At 40.9% G+C, this 16,437-nt stretch overlaps 1 long non-coding RNA gene across 1 annotated transcript; it reads right to left on the reverse strand.

The window, feature by feature from the left end:
* Nucleotides 1-705: 705 nt before the first annotated feature.
* On the reverse strand, nt 706-14,828 carry LOC111750427 (uncharacterized). Its single transcript, XR_002785560.2, has 3 exons — nt 14,705-14,828; nt 5,811-5,953; nt 706-1,939 (listed from the first exon to the last, which is right to left on the reverse strand). It is a non-coding gene; the product is annotated as an uncharacterized LOC111750427 (long non-coding RNA).
* Nucleotides 14,829-16,437: the final 1,609 nt, after the last annotated feature.

The following is a 16,437-nucleotide window of genomic DNA, read 5'->3' on the forward strand; positions in this document are numbered from 1 at the left end:
ATGACGCCTTATAGATGATCATCAGCCCTTTCTAACTCTGATCTATTTCCTTAAACCAAATGAGAGCATGGCGACTTCCCTCAGGATAATTCTTTCTTAAGAGACTGAGACCCTCATGAAATTAGAACTGCCTCCCCACCCCCCCATCCTCTAGATATACAGGGGCACATCTGAACCCTGATCTCTCCATTTAGATATATCATCTCCAACATAAAGATTCCCATCTCCACTGGAAACCAACTCTTTCCCTCACCTTCCTCATCTCAGCAAATGACAGCTGTGTCTACCTAGTTCATCAAACCAAAAATGTGGCAGTCATCCTCATTCCTGTTTCCCTCATCCCCTACCTCCAATTGCAAGAAAGTCATATCAGCATCATGGCCAAAATATATCTCAAATCTGAGCATTTCACATTCACACCTAGTGAGCGCTTCCTAGCTCATTTTCCTGCTTCCACTCTTGTTCCTGTGCTGTTCCTTGCCACACGGCAGCCAGAGTGGTCTTTGTAAAGGCAATCATATCCCTCCTGCATTGTAACAAGAGCCAAATCCAAACTCCTTACCACAGTTTATAAGGAGGGCCAGATTACCCAATAAGCAGGGTATGCATGGGCTCAATTGTACCTTCCCACCAAGCTGCAGTGCAGTTTCACCTGTCCCCCAACATGTTAAAGACGTAGTGAAACCCGTATGAAATTGCTCACCACAGATTAGCAAGTAAATACAATTAAAGTCCGCGCTACCTTGCTCAATGCAAGCTGGTGCACACAGTGTTTACTGGTTAATCTGCCCCTGCCTATAAACCTCTACATAATCTGGTTCTACCTACCTGTACTAGCTATCTATTGCATAACAAAATCACCCTGAAGCTTTGGCTTTAAACAACATTTATTATCTCACAGTTTCTGTAGATAAGGGATACAAGTTCAGTTTAGCTGGGTCTTCTGCTTGAGGGCTTCTCACAAGTTGCAACCAAGATGCTGAATGGGGCCTCAATCATCTCAGTCCTCAATTGGGGGAGACCAGCTTCCAAGCTCCCTTACATTGCTCTTGGCAAGGTGTAGTCCCTTATGGGTTATTGGCCAGAGGCTTCTCTCAGTGTCTTACTTAGCACATGGATCTCTCCTTCAAGCAGCTCAAAACATGGCAGCTTGCTTCACTAGAGTGAGTTGAGAAGACCCAGAGAGACAGAGCAAGATGGAAGTTGCAGGTTTTTTTTACAACCTAATCTCAGAAATAACATTCTATCACTTTTGCCATATTCTACTTGTCAGAAATTAGCTACTAAGTCTGCCCCCCACACACAAGGGAAGGGGATTACACAGGGGTGTGAATATCGGGAGGTGGGGATCATCAGCAACCATTCCAGAAGATTCTCACTGCACACCTCTTAGCCTTCATCTCCAGCTCCTCTTGCCTTTGTTCTGCAGACTCCTGACATGCTGGACTTGATCCTGTCATTTGAGCACACTAAACTTGTTTTCACTTTAGGGCTTTTGCCTTCAATATTTGTTTGTCTGGAAAGCTTTCCCCCTTCCCCCAGATCTTCATGTGGCTGAGTCCCTCTCATCAGTCCCTGTCTCTGCTCAGATACCACTGCCTGTCCTGAACACACTAGCAAACATTATGGTCATCCATCCCCCAGCCTCTCTCTGTCCCAACATTTCTGTTTTAATTTAGACTAGGGACCAAGTCACCAAAACACCAGTCACTCTTTCTCTCTGATTCTTCCTGAAGAGTCAAAAGAAATGAATTAAAGAAAATAAAGAAAGAAAGAACAAAGGGATCTGGCCGAATTAATAGGCAGTGGTAGAATAAGTTCCCCAAAGTTGTAAAGTATGAAATACATTACGAGCAGCCAGCGCTCCTCTTCCATCTGGTCATGAAACTCATGTTGACCTCTGATACTGCTGTGGGCCCTGATTGGACTCGCTCCAGCTCTACAGAAAGAAATAAGAATGTAGTCAATAGTTTGTACGTATTTGTATTGTATAAACTAAATATGTACTATTAAAAAAGGTTAATTTATCACATATTTAATTTTCCATTTGTCCCCAAAGTACAATTAAACACACAAGAAACTGGGGGGAAGATACTGTTTTCTAGAGTAGAGGCTTTGGCTTACGTGCTGCAAATAGGAATGATTTCAATTAAAACAAGTACATATTTGAGAAACAGGCACGCTTGATACCTAAAGCAGTGAGAAATCAAGAAAGTTTGGTTAGCTGTTGAGAGGAAGTTCTTTGCTTCCTGGCAAGCCAGAGCATGCAGAGAAGTCAGAACTCTTTCAGAAGGTTTGCACAGTGGCTCCTAACAAGCTGAAAAGAACATTTGGCCATAATCTATGTACTCCCCAAAACAATGACACTCGTGATTACAGGATACGCCCAACATTGATAAAGACATTTTTGTTACCTGGGGACTTGATTTCCAAAAGGCTCAGGTTTCCTTTGCAAAATTTAAGATTTAAACAAGTAAGTTAAGTATCTGTTTTGGCTGGCCTTTGGGAATGTTGGCATGAGAGTGAGGCTGGTTGGGAATGTTAATATGCTGCTTGTCCTGAGTGATAACTGAACTGGATGACTTCGCCATTGCTATTGGAGTACAAGGCCACAAGGCAAATTAATCCTTGAAAGACATACAGCCTTAGGATACACTTGCAGCTTTGCACACCACTGCTGTGAAATGGCAAGGACTGTTTCAATTAGTGGAGCCCTCGTGGCACAGTGGTTAATGCTTGGCTGCTATCCAAAAGGTCAGCAGTTCGAATCTACCACCCTCTCCTTAGAAAACCCATGGGGCAGCTCTACTCTGTGCTATAGGGTTGCTATGAGTCAGAATAGACTTGATGGGAACTGGTTTGGTTTGAGTTTTAGTTTTAATTAGAGTCCTGGGACCTATCTACCAAAAAGAGCATCTAGGGCAATTAGTGTTAAATTTCTGAATGATCTCCCACAGCTGGCAATGGAAACTGATGGCCAATAGAAACTGCTCATTGGTGCCCCTGCTTCAAGTGGCACCCAGGACATGTCCCCCACCTCCCACCTCCCACCTCCCACCTCCCACCCCCCACCCCCCACCTCCCACCTCCCACCTGTGAGTCTCTGTTAGTATCTACAGTTTTTGTTCCCCAGCCAAATCTCTTAGGACAAAAAGCCGACTTGGCATTGTTACGATTCATCCTTCTGCTCAAACTTTTGGGACAAAGTGCTTAAGAGATATTATGAGAGTAAATTTCCTTTTTTCCGTTACAATTACAGTCACAGAATGTGTGGGTGAGCTCAGGGGAACATTCTGACCAAACATAAAGACCAAAAACCAAAAAGAAAAAAATTAAATTATAAAAAAAAAAATACTTTTGTCTTATTTCCTAGAGACAAATTTCTCCTGAGAAAATCAACCATTCTTTAATTTAAAAAGAAAAACTGGAAGAAAAATATACCATGCCCTTTGATAGACAAAGTGTTATTAGGATTTCCCTTAGTTTATAATTTTAATTTAATAATATACTTTGAGTTTTGAAAATCAAATATTTTAATAATACAAAACAACCAACTATAAAATTTCTGAAATAATAATGGGGGTCAGGAAAAATTAGCCTTCTTAAATATTAAACTAATTATAAAGTAGAGTTATTTCAAGCAGTATGGTACTGTCATATGCACAAGCAGATAGGTCAATAGACTAGAAATAAATGTAAAGGTATTTAATATTTGATAAAATGACACTTCAAATCAATGGAGATTAATCTTGAGACTAAATCAATCAAGGTCATTCTATTTTCCTTGTTAATGACTGTTGAATACAATAAAATATCCAGAGGACCAACCCTAGGCTAGGAGGTGGGGACAGAAAGATTTACTAAATACCCTTTTCATTAAATACTCATTTGAGCTTCTTGAATTTTGTACAATGGGCATGACGTAAAATAATAAAAGAAAAAAAAAAGACACATTTCTAAATATCATCCCAATTTTTTAGTAAGAAAAAAAAAACCTGAGGCATAGAAATTAAATTTTCTTAAGTTTTGAAAGCAGAAGTAGAAATAAAACCTAAACTCGCAGTATTCTAGATACAGAGTGAGTTCCGCCTTTTTGGATATGTGGTTCACTGTTATTATCTGTTGTAATATCATCTTTTCCCCAGTGAATGAACAGGATAGCTTAGAGAGTCTGGCAACTCTAAGATCAGGCAACATGAGTTCAAATCAGGGCTTTGAACCGGTTCATTCCAGTTTGAGCCTCTGTTGAGAATTTGCATTTCTAACAAGATTCCAGGTGATATTAACAAGATCCCAGGTGATACTAATGCTGCTGGTTAGGGGCCAGTTCTGAGAGCCACTAGTAGATCAGTGGTTCTCAAAATTTATTTTACAGAAGAATCACCTGGGAAACTTGTTAAACTGTAGATTCTGATTCAGTATACCTGGGGTAGAAATGTAAATTCTCAGCAGGGGTTCGAACTAGAACAAACCAGGTTGAAGCTCTGCTGTGGAGTTGATTCCTACTCATAGTGACAGAGTAGAACTGACCCATAGGGTTTTGTTGGCTTTAATCTTTACGGAAGCAGATCATCAAGTCTTTCTCCTATGGAGCCACTGGGGGGTTTGAACAGCCAACCTTTCAGTTAGCAGGTGAGCACTTAACTGTTTATGCCACCAGGGCTTCTTCACCACTACCTTAAACAAACAAAAAAAATCAAATCTGTTGCCGTCGAGTCAATTCCAATTCATAGCGGCCCTATAGGACAGAGTAGAACTGATCCATAGTGTTTCCAAGGAGCGGCTGGTGGACTCGAACTACCAGCCTTTAGGTTAGCAGTTGAACTCTTAACCACTGTGCCACCTTCCTTAAATCATCTGCTCCTAATTCTTAGCCATTCTCAATACATTGGTAGAGGTTTTGAGAGCTTGTCCAATTTCCCCATAGATTAGAAGTCTTATCAGGGCAAAAATTATTTATTTTTTAATTTCTGCATTCTATCTTCCCTTTCATTTCCCTAAGGTGTTTGATACCTACTAGAATCTCAGTCATCACTGTTGATTGGCCCACTATTTCAATTACAAATTCAAACAGCAGCTGGAAGCCTCTTCTCTAAGGGTCTTCCTTGTCAGGTTGTAAACCTTAATGAGAATCACCATCAGGTGTGGCACATCTAGCACACTGCTGTCTTCCTACAGGGAAGAAATGGGTTGCATTCTTGGCCAAGCAATCATCTTCCCTGTTGTTTTTCTTTTCCTTTAATTGGTTTTCAACTTCTAATGGATTAGGTAGTGATACACATGAAACAGTCTCTGGAAGTAACCAACTATCTTGTTTTGGCTTTCAGACATCTAGGGGAGGAATGCGATAGAGCAAATGAGCATGAGATTTGAGGTCAGGTCATTGGACATAGATGCAAGTTCTAATCTGCCACCTACCATTGAGGAATCACTTAGCATCATCGTTAATTTCCTAATCCACAAGGTGGGTAGCACAGGATTGTTAGGATAATGATATCGTGTGTGTGAAAAGCACTTTATAAAATACAAAGCATTTTTCAAATGTTAGTTATTACCTTCGTGAAAGGAATAAATTAAAACATTATGCAACTCATTAAATCAATTCTATACAATTACTTAAAATTGCTCATTTAGAATGCAAATGATTTCCCTTAAATCTTTTCCTTCTTATTTTCCTAATCTACCAGATCCCACTCCCCTGTCTAAAATTTAACTTGGTTACTGTCTTAGGCTTGGTTCTCTAGAGAAGCAAAACCAGTGAAGTGTATATATATTAATATACAGAGATTTTTCTCAAGGAAATGGCTCACGTGGTTACGAAGGCTGACAAATTCCAAATCCATGGGTCAGGTGTCAGGCTGGAGGTTTCTCCCGAGTCATGTGGTTGCAGAGGCTGATGAATCCACAGTCAGCAGGTCAGACGGTAGGCTTTTGGCTCATTGGGCTGTGAAAACTGGCAAATCCCAACATTAGTAGATCAGATGGTAGGCAGCAGGCTCACAGGGTTACAGAAACTTGGCAAATTCCAGAATTGGAAGGTCAGACAACAGGTTCAAGTCCCAAGAACTGGAGGTCAGATGATGACGAGCAAGCTCCAGAGCAAGTTTTGCCAGAGCATCCATGTACATTGGATGTCGGTCACACCCTCAAGGAAACTCATCTTACATCAGATACTTGAGTAAGGCAGTGACTTGAGTAAGGGCATAACTTGAATCATTCCCTTTAGTAAGGATGTGACTCAAGGTAGAACCCACACTAATCCTTCTTTATCAACATACAGAGGTTTAGGATTTACAACACATAAAATGGAGGGTAATTACACAATACCATAAAATGGAGGACAATTACATCAGATCACAAAATGAAGGATAATTACACAATCCTGGGAATCATGGCCTAGCCAAGTTGATTCATAACATTAACCACCACAGTTACCTTTATTCCCAGGGGCAGTGGTAGTTCAATGGTAGAATTTTCACCTTCCATGTAGAGACCCTGCTTTGATTCCCAGCCAATGTACCTCAAGCGCAGCCACCACTTGTCTGTCACTGGAAACTCGCATGTTGCTATGATGCTAAACAGGTTTCAACAGAGCTTCCGGACTAAGACAAACTAAGAAGTAAGGCCTGGTGATCTACTTCTAAAAAAGTCAGCCAATGAAAATCGTATGGATCACAATGGTCCAATCCCATTGTTTATGGAGTCATTACAAGTTGGGGGCCAGTTTGAAGGCAGCTACAACAACTTCTATTACCAAAAGTATTTGTAGGACTACAACTTGTCATCTAAACTCAAAGCACATATGTCATTACTGGGACATTCCTTTTCCCACCAAACTCTTTCAAAGACACAGTGTAAAACCCAAAGGGGAGGAAGTTAATAGTTACTGCTCATTGATTCATTCTGCAGGTGACTATGGAGGTACATTGTGAGTATACCTGTCGTTGAAGTAGTATCCAGGACAGACACAGGTAGAGCTTAAGTCTAGGAAGGAAACATGATCAATGTCACAACTAGGAAAAATAGCGATCATTAGCTGGGTACCCCACATAAGCAAGAGTTAGAAAAGGCCACCTCAAGAAAAGCGAAGCTTAAAGAACTAGCCAGGCCAAACAGAGCCAGGCAGGGTTGGTGCCCAGGCAGAGAGAACAGGAAGGCCTGGGTGAGAAACAGCACGGTTCATCAGAAGAACTGAAAGAAGTTCAGTGTGCATGGTGAGTGTAAGAGAAAGTGGTGAGAGAAGAGGCTGAAAAGGTAAACATTAGCCGTAAGTCTTTGGAACCCCTGTCAAAGGATTTGGATTTTATCCTAAGGGAACTGGGAAGCCATTAGAAGATTTGAAACAGGAAGAAATAAGCAGATTTCTAGAGTTTTTATTTGTTTTGTTCCATTTGGTTTCAGTGTGAAGCATGCCTTTAAGGGAAGAAGGAGTAAGGTAATGAGACCAGAAGCAATCATCCAGAGGAGAGATTGTGGTCTCATGTTAAAACAAATGGGATCAGAGAGAGATGAGAGCAATCTTGGTAAAACACAAATCTGACCATGCCACTCTCATGCTCAAAACTCTTCACGTTCTCTCATTGTTCTTAGGATAAAATTTCAAAATTCTTAGCATGATTTAAAGAACCCTTCATATTCTGGCCTCCAACCTCTCCCTTGCACACTGACCCTTTCTGTTCAGGTAGGTACCAACCTCTTTGGACCTTGAATCTTTGGACCCATAACCTGCCTAGAAACTTGTTACAGATCCCAACTCTTGGTTCACTGCTATATTCCAAGTTCAATAAATGAATGATTGATTTAAGAGATATTTAGGAGGTAAATCAATAGGATTTGGAGGGGAGAAGAACAGGGAGATGTCAAGGACGAAACAAAGGGTTCTGGCTTGAGTAACTAGGTGATTTGGGAAACAGTTTGAGGAGGAAGAAGAGAAGATGGGGTCAACCTGACTTAGATGGTTACAAGATATCCAGGAGGAGATGCTAAATAGGCGATTGAATGTAAGTTCTTAGCACATGCCTGATTCTGTGCTAGGCACTTTCACATATATTATCTCATGTAATTAATTAACAATGAACTATACCACTCATTTCTAAAGTAGGCTCTACATTAATTACTTTAATCCTATGAATAGCCTCACACCTATTCTTCTGGGGAAATGAACAATTTATCTTGCAGGAGTTAAAAACTGTCTAATGACTTGAATCACTTCATTGCCAAAGTATGCCTATGAGGAAGACTTAAAAAACAAAAATAAATATAGATTGGTTCATGAATAATTTCACTCCTATGGAACAGTTTCGCTTGCCCTAGTCTTTTGCATGTACAATTGTGGGGCCCAGCTCATCTTAAATAAGCCCAATTGGGGTATAAAGGAGAAGATCCTTGCACACCCACCTCCAACAACACTCCTCACTCTATGTGTCCTTCTAAATCAGTTTCTGAAAGGACTCTCCCTCCCTGCTTTTGGCAAGGTATTAAGAGCCAAAGCCCCAAGTAATCTGTGAAGTTTATGTATTTTGTGCACCTTTGCTCTATTTTTATGTCTTTCATTTTATACATTTAATGTTTTATCTATTTTTGTATTTCTTTGCTATATATCTAGGTACAACATTGTGTATTCAAAAACATATTTCCACAGCATCCTTCAAACCTCCAAACTCTAAACTCCTCAGCAAGAGAACAGAACTCTTTTCTGAATAATATGTTAACACAGTGCTTCTCAAAGTATGGCGCATAGCCAAGCACATTGGAACCACCTCTTTACTTTCAGCAAGCAAGGTTTTGTCATCTGCATATCACAGGTTGTGAATGAGCCTTCCTCCAATCCTGATACCATGTTCTTCTTCATATAGTCCAGTCTCTTGGAATTTTATGACACACACACACATATATATACACATGTACATATATAGTCCAGGCTCTTGGAATTATATAAGTGTGTGTGTGTGTGTGTGTGTGTATATATATATACTTATATAAAATCAAAACCAAACCCGTTGCCGTCTAGTCAATTCCAACTTATTTCAATCCTATAGGACAGAGTAGAATTGTCCCTAGAGTTTCCAAGGAGCACTTGGTAAATTCAAACTGCTGACCTTGTGGTTAGCAGCTATAGGATTTCACTATTATGCCACCAGGGTTTCCTGGATATAGGTATATATAGAGAGAGAGATGTTACAGAGCTTTAAAACTTTTGTTTTCCAAGACAAATAAATAGTTATTGTAAATATGCTGGCCAAATGGAAGTACTGTATGAGATTATATCTGTGATTAACTATATAATTTGTATTTCCTAAATTTAAAAAAGAAAAAAAAATCATTTCTATGAATGTTCTTCATTCACAAAGCTGTATCTTTTTTTTTCATTTTGATACTAAAAGGCCAATTTTTAAGAACTATTTTGCAAAATAAACAGGAAATTCTATTATCCATCAACTAAACACAGGTAAGAAGTAACAGACAGGGAACAGAAGATAGGTATTATGTACACAGGGAAAATTAAAACATGGGATATTGGGTGAAGTGTGCTTTCATGTACAAAAGAACCACTGTTAATGTGGGACAAAACCTCTCCAGTATGGAACAGAGATAAAAAGGAGGGAGTTTCTAGCAGATCAAGGTCAGCCGAGATATATGAATAACATAAATGCCATTAATCTAGTACCGCATGAATCATAGGCGTTCAGCAGGGTATGGTTATGGGGAAGAGTTGGTGGCAGGAGGGTTTTCTGTCACTTTGTATTAGATAATGAGCATATTCATCAAAATTTCTAAATACCATCCAAACTGACATAGAAGAAGCTTTAAGGAGCTTGAGAGAACAAATCAAAGAACGAGATCTGAGGCTCAGAAAGGTAATAGATGTTCAAACAGTGCACTGAGTTTAGATATTTGCAGGCATCCATACACACTCACTCTGCAGGAAATGGTGTGAGAAAGGATTCCTTAGTCGAATGTCTAGCACCTTATTATGTACGATGTCACCTCACTCATTATGTCCTAGTTTAATACAGAATATGCAGACGGTAATACATTAAAAGACTGTATGCTAGAAAAAAAAAAACAATTCTATTCCTCCTATGGCCAATTTGAAATACAAACTGAGCTGCTTCTCCTTTCTTCAGGGAAATAGAATAAAATCACTAAGTACCTCAATTCAAATCTAAATGTTTGGGACCCCTTTGGTTCAAGTCTTATTGAAATATATACATATATGTATATGTTTACATCCCAGCCCACACCTTTCAAAAGTATAATTAAGAGAAGTTGAAAAAAGGGAAAAGCACAGGAAAAGGAAAAGGAAAGGCAAGAAATCAGAACTGGTAAATAGCACGCTAATTCATCAGAAAGAACAAAGAACACAAAGAGAAATAAGGAGAAGAGAGATAATGAAAGTAAGGAAATAATATAAAGATTGGTTTAAAAAAAAATAGACTACAAAGTAATACTGTTTTTGTTAATGATTGCATTTCCATCAGTCCAATGAGGCATAAACCAAAAAAACCCAGTGCCGTCAAGTCGATTTCACTGCAACCCTATAGGACAGGGTAGAACTGCCCCATGGGGCATCCAAGGCTGTAATCTTTATGAAAGCAGACTGCCACAACTTTCTCCTGCAGAGGGGGTAGTGAGTTCCAACGGCAACCTTCCAGTTAGAGGCCAAGTGCTTAACCACTGTGCCTCCAGCACTCCTTCAATGAGGCATGAAACCTTATATACATACATTGAAAAAATCATTAAGAGCAAGTACGCTGAAGAACATTTCAAGAATGGCCCATGAGTGATGTCTTAATTTGAACGCAACTGGCGACGTATCCTGAATTCTACCACTTAGACCCTATTTCCCTATTTCAACCTCATTTACTCGTTTAAAAAAAAAAAATTTTTTTATTCAACAAATATTTATTACGTACCTTGAAGGTGCTAAGTATTGAGGATACTGCAGTGAACAAGACAGCTATGAATACTGCTCTCATAAAGCTGATTGCTTTAAGACAGATTTTGGTAGCAAACAGAGTTAACCCAAAAATTGGCACCCAACTGAAGTCTTCTTTATCATGTTGTGCCACCAAGCACATAAGTGAACTGAGGGAGCAAAGGTGCAGATATGGCACTATCGTTAATAAAATCCTCAATAACGGGGCCACAGAATGAGGACGGGCTCACTGACACACGCACAGGATATCAGAGCTGGAAGGCCTTTGAGATCGTCTTGTTAGTTGCTGTAGAGTCAATTCCGACTCGTGTGTGCAGAGTAGAACTGTGTTCCACAGGGATTTCAAGGCTATGATCTTCCAGACGCAAATCAGCAGGACTGTCTTCCAAGGTGCCTCTGGGTAGATTTGAACTACCAACCTTTCAGCTAGTAGTTTAGCACTTAACAACTTGTGCCACCCAAGGACTCCCTTGAGATCGTCTACAGTTGTCCTATCATTTTACAATTGAAGAAACTGAAGTGATTCCCTTTTGGCTTCCTTTCTCCTTTACGTCAGGTGAGATGCTGATGGTCTGTCTCTCCCATCTCAGGCAAGTCATCTCTGTCTGACTAACTCCCTGATTGATTCAGCCGGAATCCCAGCGAGGGATGGAAACTACAAAATTCATTAATTCCACAATTATTGTAGAGCATCATTCTGTAAGTCACAATGGGAGAAATATGAATTCCTGTCCTTTAGAAACACACACATACGATCCCAAATATAAGATCTGTTCTATTTAAACTACTGTTAAATGAAATGAGCATACTTTTGGTTCCTTGGATGAAAACCAGGGCTTTAAACTGGTTCGTTCCTGTTTGAATGCCTGTGGATAATTTGCATTTCTAACAGGTGATACTAATGCTGCTGGTTAGGGGCCAGTTCTGAGAACCACTAGTAGAGCAGTGGGTCTCAAAATTTATTATTATACATAAGAATCACCTGGGGTTCTTGTTAAAATGCAGATGCTGATTTAGTATGTCTGGGGTGGAAATATAAATTCTAATCAGGGACTTAAACCAGAACGAACTGGTTCTAAGTCCTGGTTAAAATTAAAGGATCAAAAACAAGGGAGAAGAGAAAGGAAACTCTAGAACATTTCCACCTGTGTCATTTAAAACAAGGGCAAGGGCTTTGTTTTCTGGCTTATAACAATGATTCGCCCACTTTGAAAAACTAGAAAAGGACAAAACATGAAAAAATACCTGTTTCAAGGCACTGAAAGTAGCCAAAAACTTAATGGGGTCAAGATTCTTAAAAGAAGAAATATTAATAAAGTCCAGGCAGGGAGGCTGAGAAACTGGGAAGAAAGTGGCTTTTAAGTGCAGAGAACTGAGCAAAGCTTTTAGCAATCTCATGGGGCTGGAGAAACAAAAAAAAGACTAGCAAGAGACAGAAGATGTGAGAGGCCAAGACCCTAGAGACAAGAGAACACAGGGAAACAAGCCTGATGATTCAAACCACTTTTCCTCCTGAGTCAGCCACCCATTTGTAAGTGGTAGAGGCAGAATGGCTGATCAAAAAACTGCTTGCTAAGAAGGAGCCCTGGTGGCACAACAATTTGGTGCTTACCTGCTAAAAGAAAGGCTAGTGATTTGAAACCACCCGTCAGCTCTGTGGGAGAAAGACCTGGCTTTCTTGGTCTGCTTCCATAAAGATTACAGCCAAGAAAACAGGACAGGGAATCAGAATCAACTCAACGGCACCCAGTAACAAGAAGCTGTAATACTTTGAGAACTATTGACAGTCTCACTGTGCGGGGGAGATTAAAATGGAGCCCAGGAGCAGCCAAAGTAGAAGTGTGCAGGTAAACATTCCAGGGTTTATCTACGATTGCCTATACTCTAGCAAATGAGCCCTGGTGGCACAGTGTTTAAACGCTTGGCTGCTAACAGGAAGGTCGATGGTTTGAACCCACCAGCCACTCTGCAGCCACTCTGCATAAGAAAGATGTTACAGTCTGTTTCTGTAAAGATTTACAGTATTGGAAACCCTATGGGACAGTTCTACTCTGTCCTACAGGGTAGCTATGAGTTGGAATTCACTCAACAGCACACAACAACGTACTCTAGAACTAACAGCAAACCCCAAATAGACCAGGCCTTAAAGGCTACAACAAAGCCTGAAACCAGCTTGATCCCTGTTTAGATTAAGGTGATCTGACCTACACTGCTTTCGAGAATCTAAATAAAGTTCTCCCTGAAGAAAAGTAATACCATCAAGACCTTCTATGATTTTTTTTATACACAATGTCCAGACTTCTATGAGAGGTTATCAGACACACCCAGAGAGAGGCCTAAGAGAAAAACAGATAATAGAAACGGACACAATAATGATTCTAGTTACCAGTTGCTATCGATTCTGACTCACAGAGACCCCCTATGTGTCACAATAGAATTGTGCTTTGGAAGGGTTGCCAGACTTTTCTTTCAAGGCACCTCTGGGTGGACTCGAACCTCCAAACTTTCTGTTAGTAGCTGAGCACATTAACCTTTCGCACCACCCAGGGATGTCAGCTGTGATTCAAATATGGGAACTATTAGAAACAACCTTTAAAAGGAAGGCAGATTTCACCCTCTATTGCAGATAGTTCATGAAGGATCATATACAAACTTATAACACCTGAAGCTTGAATGGGACCTGCCTAAGAATCTTGGTAACACAGAAATGGGCTTTCCTTCTGCAGTCTGTTGTTCTACATGGGGAGGCCTTGTGTAAGAGAAGGAGAGAACTCTGACCCTTGCCTCAGAGGCTTATTTTTTCACTTGTTAGTGATTACACACAACAAGACTGTACCTCCCAAAACTCCTGGAGTTTTAAATTGCTGCTCAGTACTTGAATTTTTAATTTGTAAAGCTGAATTGTTTATAAAGACAGGAAATTTAAGGTAGACTGGCTCAGCAGTAAAATGAAGAATGGGAAGCTCAGCCTATCACCAGAGTTTCTGGTGGAGTCACACCCAGACCCAGAGAGTGGGAAGAAAGCAAATGGAGTTCCCACATGGATTTTATTTAATACTCTTATCCATCAGACCAAAAACCAAACCCATTGCTATCAAGTCGATTCCAACTTACAGCGGCACTATAGGACAGAGTAGAACTAGCCCCCATAGAGTTTCCAAGAAGTGCCTGGTGGATTCAAACTGCCAACCTTTTGGTCAGCAGCTGTAGCACCTAACCACTACACAACCAGGGTTTCCTTATTCATCAGAGGTTGGGGGAAAAAGTGGGACAGGGGTCTTTCAGATTTTCAGTTTCCCTTTCTGTCTTTTTCTGCCTCCGCCCTCGAATTAAAGAATTAATAAAATTAAGACACACCTCCCCATATCCTAATTCAGCTTGCTTTCTTTGGTCTTTTCTCTCTTGCTTCTCCTTCCCTAACTCATCCTATGAAGGCTGCATTTCTTTCCTTCAAGGTGCCCTAAAAGCTATGCACACTCTCCCTATTGCCCTACCTTCTCCTACATCCTGGCACAGGACTGTCCCAGAAGTAACAGCTTCTGGGACCAAGAGAAGCATAAATGAAACTGGAGGTGGCACCCAGCTTCTTCACTGGCAGCAGTAAGCACCCTGGGGACAAAAGGAAAACTCTGACACTGAAACGTGCACACTGTAGCAGACAGAGGAAAGGTTTTGCTTTGGTGTATTTGCTTGTGCTCCGTGTGTATTTGCAGGCTAAAAACAAAGGAGAGGATTTTCACCCTCTCTAGCCCTCCCCATAATTACCTTTAAAGGTGAAGCAGTTAATGTGGAATTCCTCCTGTTGGCTCGGTGTTTTCATTTTTCACTGGCACCATTCATCCCTGGAGACAATAGCAGATTGTTTCTGGTGTGCACAGAGGATCTTGTTCTGGCAGGCAGGCTTCCAGTCAACAAGCTTAACATCCTCTGCAAAGAACGTGCATGTGCCTTGTTTGAACCTGACTTTCAAGTGCTCTTATAAAGACAATTACCCTAACCACAACCTGCAACTGTGTTAGGGATTTTCACAGAACTGAAACCAAAAATATTCTTCACAGAGTCTGAGGTGGAATTTGGAAGCAAGGGGAAGAGAGGAAGCCCGGAAGGGCAGGGGAAGGAGGCTACGACTGAAATCCTTGAACCAAAAGCCTTCTGACCTCAGTCTCTCTTCATAGTACCTGATTAGGAAAAGCTCTTTCATACCTCTGACCTGGTTAACAGCCTTAAAACAGCTATCTTCGGAAATCTTAAACACAGCAATCACCTCAGATTATGAGCTCTCCTGACAGGAAGTAAAGGAATTTTAGAGCAATGTAGAACTCCCTAGCTGGGTCTGAGGTTCTGCCCCCAAGGCAGCAGCTGCCACCGAGGCCACTCCATTGTCACTGAGGGCAAGGGGGAAAGCCTCATGAGAGGCTTCCTCAGGGGACCAGAAATCTGAGCTAAGAGGAACAATTACTAAACTTTCATGGTTATAGTTCACAAAGCACAAAGCATTTTGACCTACCATGTCTCAAAAAATTATGTGGACAGATTTAAAAAATAAGGACACAAAGTCACCCAGGTAAAGCAACTTGCCCAAGGTCACACAGCTAGGACAAAAAAAAAAAAAGCTGGTCATTAAAATCAGGTTTCCAGGGGCAAATAGATAAGTCTCCCAGGACGCAGAATTCCAAATAACTTATTTAGATACTCTGCCCTCAAGGAGATGGAGCACAATTCCCCACTCCTTAAATGTGAAATGTACACACTGACTTCCTTCCAGAGAGTACATACAGTATGAAGAAGGAAGAGTAACTTCACGGTAGAGAAAACTGACAAACACAACTTTAGCCAAGTGATCAAGGTCAATACCAACACTGATAAGCCATGCTGATAGTATGTACCGTTGATATGATGTGATGAGAATGGCGCTGTGCCTCTGTGGCCTTCCTCCTGAAAACTTGCATAGATTATTCTAGAGGAAAGCCTAGGAAAAAGCATTAACATGGTGCCTGACACATAAGAGGCACTGTGGCCATAGTAATCTATCCCATCCCACATGTTCTTCTTACAAAGTGACGCTGACATGAGTCCTTTCAGGTGGATGTTCCCTTCTCTTGAACCTGTCACCCACTGCAGACCTGATTCTGAGCCCCTTCAAAGAGGCGTTGATTGAGAAGTAAAGTTCCTGAAAGATGCTGAGAGACGTTCAACACAGGCACAGCTGTTTCAAGGGTCCAGGGGTAAAAGCACAGTCTGCAAGACAGCTTTGGTGCCTTGAGGGATCACGACAACCACTGGTAAATGAGGACAATATTTGGGACAGGTAGCAAGCCATAGATAGGGGGTCAGAGCAGAACAGGGCCACAGTTGATGTGAAAACATAGGACACATTGTTACTTGGGAGACTCTCAGAAGTGACTCCAGGAGGCTTGGAGTCAGGCTGAGATACAGAAGCGGGTGTTCAGGGCAGGCATGATGCCTGCTGTCTTAGTTATTTAGTGCTGCTGTAACAG

This window comes from Loxodonta africana, chromosome 17 (genome assembly GCF_030014295.1).
Source record: "Loxodonta africana isolate mLoxAfr1 chromosome 17, mLoxAfr1.hap2, whole genome shotgun sequence".
Taxonomy (NCBI): domain Eukaryota; kingdom Metazoa; phylum Chordata; class Mammalia; order Proboscidea; family Elephantidae; genus Loxodonta; species Loxodonta africana.